Source organism: Mustela nigripes, chromosome 5 (assembly GCF_022355385.1).
Source record: "Mustela nigripes isolate SB6536 chromosome 5, MUSNIG.SB6536, whole genome shotgun sequence".
In the NCBI taxonomy this organism is placed as follows: Eukaryota; Metazoa; Chordata; class Mammalia; order Carnivora; family Mustelidae; genus Mustela; species Mustela nigripes.
The window spans coordinates 87,818,723-87,831,800 of record NC_081561.1 but is presented as its reverse complement, the minus strand read 5'-3'; the positions used below and the strand labels follow the sequence as shown (position 1 = coordinate 87,831,800).

At 40.6% G+C, this 13,078-nt stretch overlaps 1 long non-coding RNA gene across 1 annotated transcript; it reads right to left on the bottom strand.

Annotated features, from left to right (window-relative positions):
* Positions 1-663: 663 nt before the first annotated feature.
* On the bottom strand, positions 664-5,138 carry LOC132017397 (uncharacterized). The gene is made up of 4 exons (XR_009404258.1): positions 5,053-5,138; positions 3,349-3,478; positions 2,634-2,712; positions 664-855 (listed from the first exon to the last, which is right to left on the bottom strand). It is a non-coding gene; the product is annotated as an uncharacterized LOC132017397 (long non-coding RNA).
* Between the last annotated feature and the right edge of the window lie 7,940 nt (positions 5,139-13,078).

The window sequence follows — 13,078 nt, the reverse complement described above, 5'->3', positions numbered from 1 at the left end:
GAGCCACCCAGCCGTCCCCAAAAATACTGTTCTCAGTGAATATCTCTATTATTTGCTGAACGAATGAAAGAGTGATCATTACTAAGGAGCAGCTCTAATATGCAAACCCTTTCTCTGACATGCCCACTGTCCTTATTACCTAATTGGTAGCTGGTCTTAATTTTTCTTCCTGCCCTTTATTCATTCATCTTTGTTAAATATGTTCTCTGCTTTGATCCAGTGCCCATTTTCCATTTTCAGTAGTTCAAACTACTGACGTCCTATCATGATCCAGAAGACAAAATTCTTTCCTTTAGTACCTTCTATGTAACCAGACATTACCCACCTTCTTCTTCCATAGTCACAGCCACAAACCAAAAGAAGACAAAAAAAAAAAAGTCCTACCCAACCTTACATGTTTTCTCTTTCCAACCTGATCCTAGAGATGCAGATCCTGAGACGACAAAACTTTTGTTCCCATGTCAACAATCAGAGTAGCAGGTATTGGTGAGGTTGGTGATCTTGGCAGGTCCTCCCTCATATGTGGATGCCTGCTCTGAGAAGTTATAGCATGTAGACCCATGACCATGCCAGGTTTATGCATGACTACCTCATCCCAGCCAGCAGAGAGTTCACTATCAAATAATTAGGATATGTATGGTTTTATTTGCTTGAGATAAGACTTCCATCATTTTTGGAATGCTTAGGAATCTCTTGGAATCTCTCAGAGCCTGGATAATGCCTCTACTTGAATATGTCTGGAATTACCCTCCAGGAGAAGAACCTCATAAAGCTTCCACACAGCTTAATTTCCTCTTGCTCATCCTCAGCTGTGTCATGTTGTCACCATCCTTATAGGGGTCCCAAGTAGTTAACCTTCAAAAAAACAAAACGAACAAACAAGAAAAGCTGTGTCCTTCTACTCCATGTCCTATGATTTGTTTCTTTATAAGGTATTCTAAGGTATTCTACAGAGTACAAATATGACTCACCCCCCTTCCTCCCTTTCTTGTTACAGCCCAGAATAAGTACACAGGACCTTCCAGGTCAAGACAGTAGCATTTTATTACTATGGAGAAGTAGATGGCTTAATGACAACAAATGTGAAAAAGTTACCCCCCAGAATCTAGAAATCTCCTAGCTATATAAATCAAGAGTTCTCCTAGCTATTTTCCGTGGCATGTAATCACTGACTTCCCTTCTCTCTAGTAGACTTAGAAAATAGGGTGAGGTTTTGTGGATTTTTCGTGTGTTCTACGACTCACATCTTAATATCTGACCCTGGTGTGGAGCTTTGCAGGTTCGTCATCCTGGCATTCCTAGGGGGCCTATTTGGGAACAGAGAATATAAATACCTATAGATTCCTTCTCTGTATTTCAGGTTATTTCACTCTGAATTTGCAGGTATGTCCCCACTCCTCCTGAGACTACCCCAGTCTTCCAGCCCTGCAAGCCCTCCTTTTTTTTTCTCCCATTACCCCGGAAAGAGAAGGGTCTTCCTTCTTAACTCCCTGAACACTCCTCCCCCAGAGGATACCTGTCTTTCTTTGACGAGTGGTCCTATCATTCACCCTTCCAGGAAATCTGCCCTATGCAGTGCCTGCAACACCCTCAGGGGGCAGATAAGATGAGTTCTTACAACCAGTACTTGCTTCTTGCCCTGCTGTGCTCAGATACTAACCAGTGCAGTTTCTCTGATCTTGGCCCTTGTGGCTCCCATCATCTTATTAGTAGCCAGGACTAGCTACTTAATTTGCAGGGCCCACTGCAAAGTGAAATTGTAGGTCTCTTTTAAAACCTTATTAAGAATTTCAAGACTGCAGTAGGACACCATAGACCACATGCAGGGCCCTCTGACTACAGGATTCCATGCGACTACACAGGCTGCACTCCTATGAAGCCAGCCCTGCCAAGAGCATGTCTTTCTGGAATCTGGCTATAGTCTTCAATCTTCTGTACTCTTCTTTGCCTTGGGGAATTACCTTTGGCTAAATTTACCATATTCATGCTCCAGATTGTCAATTTATGGTAAATGAGATTATGTTCCTCAACTAGTCCATAATCTAGCCCTACTCAGGTCAGCTTATTGGTTCTACTCACCCCCTAAATTCTCTGAGATGACCCACAGGAGTGTCCCATTCCCAGGGAAGTGAGTGTTTTAAAATTAAAATTCTGTAACATAAAAAATAATTTCAGTCATTCATTAGTCACTTATTGCAAAACTATTCTGTATCCAGCATGATGCTAAGGATACAAAAAAAGAGGACGCCTACCCTCATGTAGTTCACAACACAGTGGGGGTAGGCACACTTAGAGAAATGGGTAGAAAACAACTAGAGCAGTGTTCTGACAGAAGGATGTATATTTAAAAAACAAAGCCAAAAAGAAGTATGAATAAGTCTAATTTCTACCAATGGGAAAAGCTGCTTAATTTATCACATCTACTCGTTGACCAAGATTTCCCTTCTCCTTCTCCTTGTTTTTTTCATCTGGCTTATTTTTTGTGTTAGTTTCTCAACACATCCTTCTCACAGTGTGGAGTACACAGAGGTGTTCCTCAAGCCCTTTCTCCTTTAAGCAAGAAATGAGTTATAATTACCACAAACATTGTTGGCCAACCCCTCAAGCACAAAAGAAACATATTATCTACTTACCCTGCCACAGGTTGCAACAGTGGCTTTGCTCTTAGTATTTCTTCATCCTCTAGATAAAATATTAGTGCTTCTGAAATGGCTGTGGAAGAAAGCTCCTTCTTAGAAAATGTTTTTATATACCATGGATCATGTTATAAATTGGCCACGTCCTTCTGCCCTAGGTATCCACAGTCAGTAAGAGGGGAGGTAAATGGCTGACACTCCAGGAAAATTCCTGAACTCCACAACCAAAAGTTTTAGACTTCAGTAAAGCAACAGATATGGAAAAGGCTTTAGGAAAACCTCATCAGATCCTACTGGCATCACAGCCAGTCTGCAGACTACTTTTTAAAAAGTGTATTGTCTAGGCCATCAATCTTCATAATCACTCCTTCTTCTCTAGGAAGGATCTCTGACCAAGTTAAAATGACAAAAGGAATCATCTTGGTCTCCCTCTAGAGAGCTGAGAACCCAGCTGCAGGAAAGAAAATGCTTCCATCCACCACCCCATCACCACCACCACCCCTCCCAACCCCATAGTCAACTTCAATCCAAATGTCAGAGTCCATAGTAGACTGACTTGGAAGATACCAGAACAAAAACATGCCAGCAAAAGAACTTTTGGGGGTTTGGTTTTGGGTTTTTTGTTTTTGTTTTTCCAGAGGCACACTCTGGTCAAGCACCCTTCCACCACCTCCATTAGTCTTTCTCCATCAACCTCCAGGATCAGTCTCACCCAGGAATGCCTCCTGAATAAGTGGTCACTTGTATCCTAAACATCGAAGGGTGTTAAGAAACTTCTGATGCTTTGAAGTTTCTTCTTCACTTGCTTCCCTTGATTCTTGAAATTCCACCATCAGTCATACCTGTAAGTAGTGATATAATTGATTAGATTCTTTCCAGGTGATAGCGTGCCACATCAGATTGTGTTAAGGGGAAAGTGGAATGAGTATGAAGGTCCAGTGTGCTGAAGGGAAAGGAATTTCTGTAATAGAGACAAAAGCTCTGAGAGGGAAGCCTGTATCCCAGAACTACATTTTACAACTACATTTTACAACTACATTTAGGCCCAGAACCACCCCTGCCCCACCGAGAACTTGTTCTGATCCTGTCAGTTGAGGTTGTCTTGACTCAATGCCTTGTAAAAAGACCACAGCTGAAGATCACAGGAATGTCCAGGCTGATTCTGGTCTATTTCACTGCACCTGATACAACAGTGGTTGCATATGCTTGATGTCCTCAGCCTGAGCACTCAGCCACTGGGTGAAATCCTGGAGTGGCCTCTCTGAACCGCTCATTTCCCTCAGGCAATATAGTGAGAAAAAGAAGACACATTGTTCATCCTCAAGATTCTTAGAGAGATGGGTTAGCCAAAGGCAATGGCCTCCCCCACCTCCGGTTGGCAGACCACTAAAAGAGTTAGTATTCTCTGTGCATTTAACTGTGTAGATAGGCAGTAATGGTAGATGTTAAATTAACCTTCTCACCTATTGGAAGCAATAGGTTATAATGGGAGAAAAGCATGGATTTGGAGTCACAAAGAGATCTTCCTACAGCTGCTATTTATTAAGCTTTTAACATTGGTTAGAACACCTAAACCCTCTGAACCTCCATACCTTCCTCTCTGAAATAGGGATAATGATACCCACCCTGAAGTGCTGTGGGGAGAATACGTATGGAGCCTGGCACACCATAGGCTTTCAACAAATGCAGTGGTCTTCCTCCATCAGTTTCCCATTGGGATGGAGCATATGAAACTACAGTGCTCTACACTATTAAAGTTGTTCATCCTAACCCAGGAAAGGAAACCTTTTTAAAATTATTCCTTGCATCTTAAATACTCTAGTTTAACTGTCATCTCACTTCTCAAGAAGTTATGGCCCCCCAAAACAGAGAATGAATTTGAAGCTCCCGTTGTTTAACATAAGATTTGATATAATCTCTGTGCATGAAAGAAAATGCAGCTCTCTTCCACATGAAAAAGGAAATGTGGGTTTGTTATGGTAAATATTTACTTAGGTTCCCCAAATCAATTATTCTAATGTAGTCTAAGAATTACCAACAAATGGGTTTATAACATTCTTTCAATGTTGATTTACTGTACTAGGAACATCGAAAGAAAGAGAGAAAGAAAGAAAGAAAGAGCAGGAGGGAAGGGATAAGAGAGAGAAAAGAAAAGGAAGAGAAGGAGGAAGGAGAGCAGGAAGGAAGGAAGGATCTTATCAACTTATTGTGTGAACACCCAGGTAATACTTAACATTTTGAGATACACTAGAAACGTATCCTGACCTTATGCCTGCAAAAATCCCTCCCCCTGAAAAAGGTCTAATTTATTTATGCAATTCAAAAAATAAAAAACTGGGACTCTATTACAAGCCTCTAAGACTTTCTCAAAACAAAAATAATCTATAGCCTGGACTCAAAAAATAAAAAGACTTACCACAAGCTTCAAATTCCTGAGGTGGGAGTTTTCCATAGATCACAGCAAACTGATCATGCAGAGAAAGGCTGACACAGCAAGGGTCACTAAGGAAAGGAAGAGAAACACAAGGGAAAAATGAAAAAGAAAAGAAAGGAAGAGAAATGCTACTTTCTCTTTTTTGGCATATGTAAGTTCCATGAAAGAACTTCTGAAATTCTTAGCCCTAGGTAAATATTCAATCAGGTAATAGGTTTTGAAAAGCTTTTCAAATTCCAAATAATAATAGAGTTGGGCAAAACAGTGTTTCTTTGGGGCCCCCAATGAGAAATAATAAATTCTTGGTGATTAATGGCACTTATGTGCTCTTGGACATTAAAAACATTTTCTGCTCTTGAGTTACAACGGAAGCTACAGCTTGAATTTTATTGTTCAATTTGCCTTTTCCCTTCCTGGGTGAGCCAGCACTGGATTTAGAAGCTGAAAGTTTATAGAGTCAGCAGGACCCCAAGGGACTGAGAACTTAGCTAGGCCAATGAGGATAATGCCAAAGATTATCTGCCCTCCCTGAAAATGCAGCATTCAGAAAAGAAGAAGGAAGGGTGATTATAAAGACGAAAGGTCTGTAACTTAGACAACATTTCTTGGCACCGTCGGCAAATCTCGTTTTAAAAAAACAAACAAACAAAAAATTTCCTGGTTCACAGTTTCTGAAGCTCTTCTTTTTTTCCACCTTTGGCACATGGTCAAAGGACAAGCTGGTGTCTTCCCAGAGGACTGGAGAATGTTCGAGTCCTCAGACACAATGAAGCAAGGCTCAGAGTTAAAAGCAGAGGGCTGAGAGTTAAGAGGCTTTCAAGGGTAGAAAGGAAAAGATTTTTGCTTAGTCGACGGTTGATTTTGTCAGTGTTGATGTGTTTTTCCCTGAGTCCTTAGAGAAGTTCAAGTTGGACCTTGGGCCTTACCTAAACACTAAACAGGACTATCTTTCTGCAAGGTTCCTCAAGCATGTTTTAGTTACACTTTACAAAACCATCCTTTGTCATTTTCCCCAGTCTTGGCAGTGACTGAAAACAGTGCAAAATAGAAGACTTTCATGGGAACAGTTACCCATATCAAAATCTAATACCGTTTTGCCAGTCCTATATGCTTTCCCTAGACTTAATCTCCCCATCTGTAAAATGGAGAGGACGTCTAGGTCCATAAAGACTACAGGTACAAGGTATCCAATTTACAAAGAAGCAGGGCTAAGATTTTTCAGGAATCTGAAAGAAACAAAAACAAACATGCAAACAAACAAAATATCTCAAGGGAGTACTAAATTAGGGTCTCAGCTCTCCCACTTCCTGGGACTGTCCCACCCCAGGTCCAGGAGGGAAGGCAATCTTCTGCCGTTGGGTTAAGTTTACTGAAAATGTGGATAGATTCCTCTCTCCTTTTCTCTGTGTCTCAATTTCCTGTAAATGGTAAAACTCTAACACAAAAAGTAATAAGATCCAAATCTTCCTGCTGGGGATTTGATGAAGATGAATTAGACACTGACACTCAAGAAAAGATGGAAGGCTCTCCGTGACAGAGGCCAAACTAATTCAAAATGAAAATCATCAATTTGAGTGTGCTCACATGTTACTTAAAAATCAATGAAGAAACAAAGTGAGGGAACCCTGAAGCCATTTTAGCACCCCTGCTTTCTCACTCCACTCGAACTTAGCAGCCTTGAAATACCTCGGCTCTGAAAACCCAGTCAATCATCATTAATAATGATATTTTTATAGCACTTTAAAAATTGGAATTTTCAGAGCCACCTTGATAGATGTCCTGTCACTACCTTGCCATTTGCGTAATTTTTTTTTTTCTGAGTTGTTTTTTTCCCCTGTATTAAAGAACTTTTTAAGAGAGAAGAGAAAGATTTTTCTTTTGATTGAAAAAATCATAAGGAATGGCACGGCTTGCCCTTGCTACGAATCCCTTCCTAATGAGCAGTGTAATTTAGCAATTGTACAAGGACTTTCAACTTTAACGATTCTAGAACTTGAGTTTACTTAAAGAGTTAAAACAAATGCCTGCCTGTTGCCTCCAGATCTGGAATGAGAGTTCAGCGAGTTTGCACACAGATGAAAAAGATTAGAGACAAAAGCCAGGTTGCTGTTTTTCTGATACACAAACATCTCAAGCAATTTACCTGTTGTTTATCTCCTTATGAACTATAGGAATTACTTAGTACCTCTAGTGTGATTTGCCCAGAAAATTCAGAATATTCCTTCAAAATATTTTAATTCATTAAGTTTAATTCAATAAATTAGGCAAATTCTCATCTTCTTCTGGCTTTATCTGCTTATTTCTTCCCCATACACCCCTCCACCCCCCGCAAACAGTACTGAGTATTCCTTGCCTTTGAAAATGCATATGAAATTTTTTATTTCTGTTGTAACTTCCACAAAACCATCCAAGCTTATGAAGTACATTGGCCAAGGGAACTCAAACAATTCATGTTTAACCTCTGAGCCAAAAGACAAGCCTGAGTGTTTTCAGAAGTTTGTATTGTTGTTGTTGTTCTTCTTCCCACCCCCACCCCCCACCCCTTGTAGTTTCTTTTATTCTTTGCCTCCAGGAAGACAGCACAGGAATTTTTATCACCACTGGGGGCTTAATACCGGTGGTGAAAAAAACGAGTTCCTGTCCTGGTGTTGAACTAAAAAGGAATAAATGTCTTGGTTGTATCAGGTTTCTTTGTCAAGCAAACAAAAATAAAGGGATCTCGTTTACTGGAATAGTTGCAGCGCTCATTAAAATTGATGACTTCGAAGATTCTGTGCCTCTCTTCCTTTAACCAGGGCCATCAGCCAAGAATCTGCTGTGCTGTTAAAGACATCATGTTATTGGGGTGTTGTAAAACAGACCACTGCTGTCACCTTAGCTCACCCTTCATGGCTCAGTGTGACAGCGGGAAAGGCCTGGGGGCACTGGCAGAGGATGGGCCTCACCATTTGGCCAAGGGCCGCCAACAGAATAGATGTATGGGACTAAGACGCAACCTGGTATTTCGTAGCCGTGAACATCAAGTTCGAAAAAGAAAGAAAAAGAGCTGGATTAGCACGAGGCAGAGTTCGGTTTTTCTTAGAAATGTGCGACTCTGCAAAAGTGTGCCTTTATTTTTGGCACAAATTGCTATAGCAAATTACATGGCTTATCAGATGTGGTTTTTTGGGCTCAGTGGAGAAGTCACTGCAGGGACTTGTTCTCTTTGTTGTTTGTTCCCAGTTGGGAATTTGGGATAGATCGGTGTTTTCTTATAGTTCAGGAACAGACTTGAATAATAAGTGCTAACGATATTTGTGATTCAATTAAACTCTCATTATTACAATTGACCAAATGAGACCTTGGACTGACTTACAAGAGATTTCCATTCTGTGAAAGGAGGTAAGATACAAAGTTTGAAACTCCATGTCACAGATTAGCCAGGAGGCCCATGTAAACTTTGAGGGGAGTGAAGAAGACAGAACAGGGCAGGAGGTCAATCCCAGTGAATGAAAAGTTTCATAGTGAGCATTTTCAATCCCTCTCAACAGCCTCCTCACTCCTTTTTTTTCTTGACCATCTATGTAGATTCATCCTCATATAGCCCAAGAACCCAACGAGAATGTCACTTTTGATATTATTTCTATTTATTTTGTTGCCAAAAATGGAGACTAGATTGAAACTCTAATTTTAGAAACAGAAATTTTCCACTAGCTAAAATAACCATCGAGTACACACGTGTTCGTTGGTTTATTCACTCATTTATACCAAGATAAGACACATACCAGAGGGATGCAAAAGAAGCATAAAAATAGGGTTCAAGGAGTCCAGTTTATTAAAAATGCAACGCAAGGCAATAGGTAAGTGAGTGCTTCACACCCAGGAGCATAGTGTTAAAAGTAGAGGGAAAAGTCAACGTGGAAAAGAAAGGCTTAAGGAAGAACAGCTCCTGGGAGAAGATGAATCTTAATTGGAAACTGCAATACTACATAGACCTTCAAGTGTTTCTTCACGTTGGGCCCTTTTCTTCCAATGAAATCTTACACAGAAACCCAGTGCAGAGCCATAAGAACAGAGCCCAGATCTTACCCTTTCCACTTTCCGGATTCCTCACTTGGGTTTCCTCTCCCTTCAAGGTTCGCAATTTGAAAATCATGGACTTCAATAAATAGCAAGTTAACGAAGAGAAGGAAGGCAGCCCTGGGTGTGGAGGACAGCACGAGTAAAGCTGAATCAGAAGATAGTGATAGAAATGTTTTGAATGAGTTCAGTGAAAGCATTTGGACTGTTAACGATTCTCAGATTGGAGAGTGATGTGATAGAGATGAACATTTAAGAATATTAACATGGTGGGGACGCCTGGGTGGCTCAGTGGGTTGGGCAGCTGCCTTTGGCTCGGGTCATGATCCCAGCGTCCTGGGATCGAGTCCCGCATCCGGCTCCTTGCTCGGCGGGGAGCCTGCTTCTCCCTCTGCCTCTGCCTGCCATTCTGTCTGCCTGTGCTCGCTCTCTCTCCCCCTCTCTCTTTCTGATAAATAAATAAAATCTTAAAAAAAAAAGAATATTAGCATGGCAACTATATGCTGATGGTTTGCAAGGAGGATGCAACTAGAGTAATCTGAAGGTCAGAAATAGATGACCCTAACAGAGCTGCAATTTGAAAAATAGGGGCGTGGCCAATAGGTCTTCATGATTGATTAAATATGGGAGTAAAGGAAATACAGGCATGAAAGTCATATTTTACTGAGACATCTATATTATACACTTGTAAGTATCTGTAGTTTGTCCACAGCCTTTATCTCTATTAGTATTATACATTTGTGTGAATATTTTATCAGTACATTTCTATCCCTGGACTACAATAGACTACAATACTCTATGAGATTGGGGACTCTGGCTATTTGGTTCTAGAACTTTAGCATCATAGGTTAAAAAAAAAGCGCTACTCATATTTGTGAAATTAAAAAACTCAATAAATGATGGTGTCATTGACCTTATTAAAAGGAGCTAGAGAAAAGCGGCTGAATTCGAGTTTTATCATATTTTTCTTAAATGAGGAAAATGGGTCTAAACTCAGACTTCTTATCCCTGCTTAAGACACGGGGCTGAAGAGCAGTTGAAATGTCTGTGATGGGTGTAAAAGGTAGGCCATCAACAGCAGTGAGGCCGTGAGAATGAATTAGTTTACCCAAAGAGAATGTGTGTTTAAAGACAGAAGAGCAGAGAAAGCTTGAGGATTCTCATGCAAAAGTCAAATGGAGAACCGGAACAGTCAAAATTAAAGAATATTTCTCTGAGGGTAAATTTGGAATGGTTTGCCATACACCCACACTTTGAGACATTTATAAACTATCACAGGAAAGAAATCCTCTCTTAAAAAAGTTTAAAACATTAGGAATTTTGGAAGTGGGGATAAAATGTACAATTAATTAAGAGGAATCCAACCTATTTTCAATCTCTATCAGAATTTTTTTTTATTGTATTTGTAAAATATGACTGACCACCTTATCCCAAATGCTCATGGTGTTCCTGCTGAGAAAAAGTGGTCCACACACACCTTATTCTTTGTTTTGCTTTTTTTCTCTTTTCTTCTTTCTTTCTCTCCCACTTTCCTTTGGTAGCAATATCGAAAACTTCTCTTACTTAGAATTATATATGCCACATGAAATTCTGAAATCTCATTTGCTGATCTAATTTTGGTATCATTCCACCTAAATCCTCTTGTTCATTGTTATTTTTATTGTTGATGCTATTATTGTGACTTTTGTTTTCTTTTTAAAGTTTTTGTTTTGTTCTCTTCCATTTTTTGGGTGGTAAAAAGGAGAGAGAAAAAAAATGTTTGAGTGACACGAACTATGATTCCTTTGTAGTCAAAGAAAGTGTCAATATCTTCTGTCCATTCTTACATAGAGTGTGAGACAAACAGATCTTTCTTTAAAAAGGAAAAAAAAAAAAAAAGCAATGACCCCCAGGACATTATAATGACAAAGTTATAATATGAATTTTCTTCTATTTTTTTTTCTATTTAGTCCAAGGAGAAATTATGCATCTTTTATCTAGAAAATAAGTAGCTATGGATTTTGAATGCTTCACATGCTAAGTGCTATAATTCATACAAAAAATGTAAATGTTAAAATTCTGAAGATATTTTAAAGTGAAGTCTAATATGAATAGCAAGGAGTCTGAGAGGAAAAAAAAACTCTGGGAATAAAAAGACATTATAGCCACCAATAGTTTTTCGTGAGCAGAAGCTGCACAGTTACTTTCTGGCTTCAGGTCTCAAATAGTGGTTTTATTCCAGGGGAACCACCAAACTACCAAAATGTGAGATGGGGCCAAGGACAATACAGAGCCAAAACAATTCTCTGCTAGATCCGGAAGTTAGGCTTGAAGCTACCTCCAGTCCATCTTTTGGAGTCTTTTGGAGTTTGTTCACTTATTCCTGTCCACAAAGCCTTAAGAGGACATCTAGGACGTGCCCAGGGCTGTACTAGGCTGAGAAGAGACCCAGTCCCTGGTCCCGGGAGCTTGCGCTGTGGGGAACTCCTCTGCAGCCAGTACCCCCAACAGTCTTTCCTCTTCACCTTCCAAAAGGTTTGGCAGGTATGTTACCGGAAACAGGTGGCTCTCCTTGTTGCTATCAGTTGTGTTTATGAGCGCATAGAAAACCATCTACAGCTGGGACTTCCTCTCATTTTCCAAGACTGACACCTTTTTTTTTTTTTTTTTTTTTTTTTGTATTTCCATTTATATTTTCTCTGCACGTAATTCTGAATTGCAGGTGGAGCTAACTCACCTCTTGGGGTGTTGTCTGCCCCAACACTTAGCAAGAAATAGGGAGCATCCGGAGGTCCTTCTCCAAAACACTATGAAGGTCCCAAGGAAAAAGAATCATCAGTCCCGGGGGAGAGAAACCATCCAACTTACACCAAGAGCCAGGCTAAGGAGGAATAAATAAATGGAGACACGCATTCCATGAATAAAAAAGAAGATGAGCAAGAGGATTAAAAAGAAGAAATCATTGAACACATCATGCTGCCCTGATGCAGCAAGATAAGGATATGATGGGTAACCTGCCAGGCATGCCGACTGCTCACTGAGGCTGAGTGGGCCTCTGTATTGCAGGAGAAGCACAGTTAAACCATGATTTCAGGTTTTCCAAGCACTGTTCTGCACACACACCAACTTCTTAACAATCCCACCTGTGCGGACAACAGGGAATGTCACCCAGTGTTCTATTATGCTGTTTCTCAAGAAAAGACATTCTTTCTTAACACAGGCAGCTATCCTGTTCTATAAAGATGTCTTCTCTTTACGTCTGTGTTTTATCCGATGTGCATAATTAGAATGATTTGGCCAGGTATCTTGCGTGCTCTCTACCTTCTTTATAACCTTTCTTGATGCCCAGCACCCCAAAACTGCCCAGTAAATGTCACTGAGCAACAGGTAAATTTTCTTTTTAAGAATTTCTTTATTCATTTTGGGGGATGAGGAACAGAGGGAGAGGGAAGGAGAGAATCTCAAACAGACTCCCCACTGAGTGCAGAGCCTGTTACAGGGCTCGGTCCCACAACTACGAGACCCTGCATGATCTGAACCAAAATCAAGCATCCAACACTCCATGGACTGAACCACCCAGGCACCCCGACAGGTAATTCTTTACAAAGAGAAAGGCCAGCCCACAGTGTATGTCACATGCTAATGAGGTGTCCCCAAGCACTGTTCATCACAGCTGCTGTCCTAAGAAGCACAAATTTATGGGCAATGACTAGGTAGGTTCCATTGTTATTGGAGCCAATGGCAGCACCCACAAAAAGAATGCATGAGCAAACTTCGCTACACAGTCAGTCCCCACTTGCTGGTGGCTCTTGCCGGTCTGGCTTTCTTCCTGCTTCCTCAGCGTGCCTTTGCTCCTGATGACCAGACACCTGGACTGTCTTCCCCAATTCAAAACACAGTCATTCTCCATAGCCTTCCCTATGCCGTAAACTTCTACAAATTTTTCAGGTCTCAGGGAACTTGTACTCTT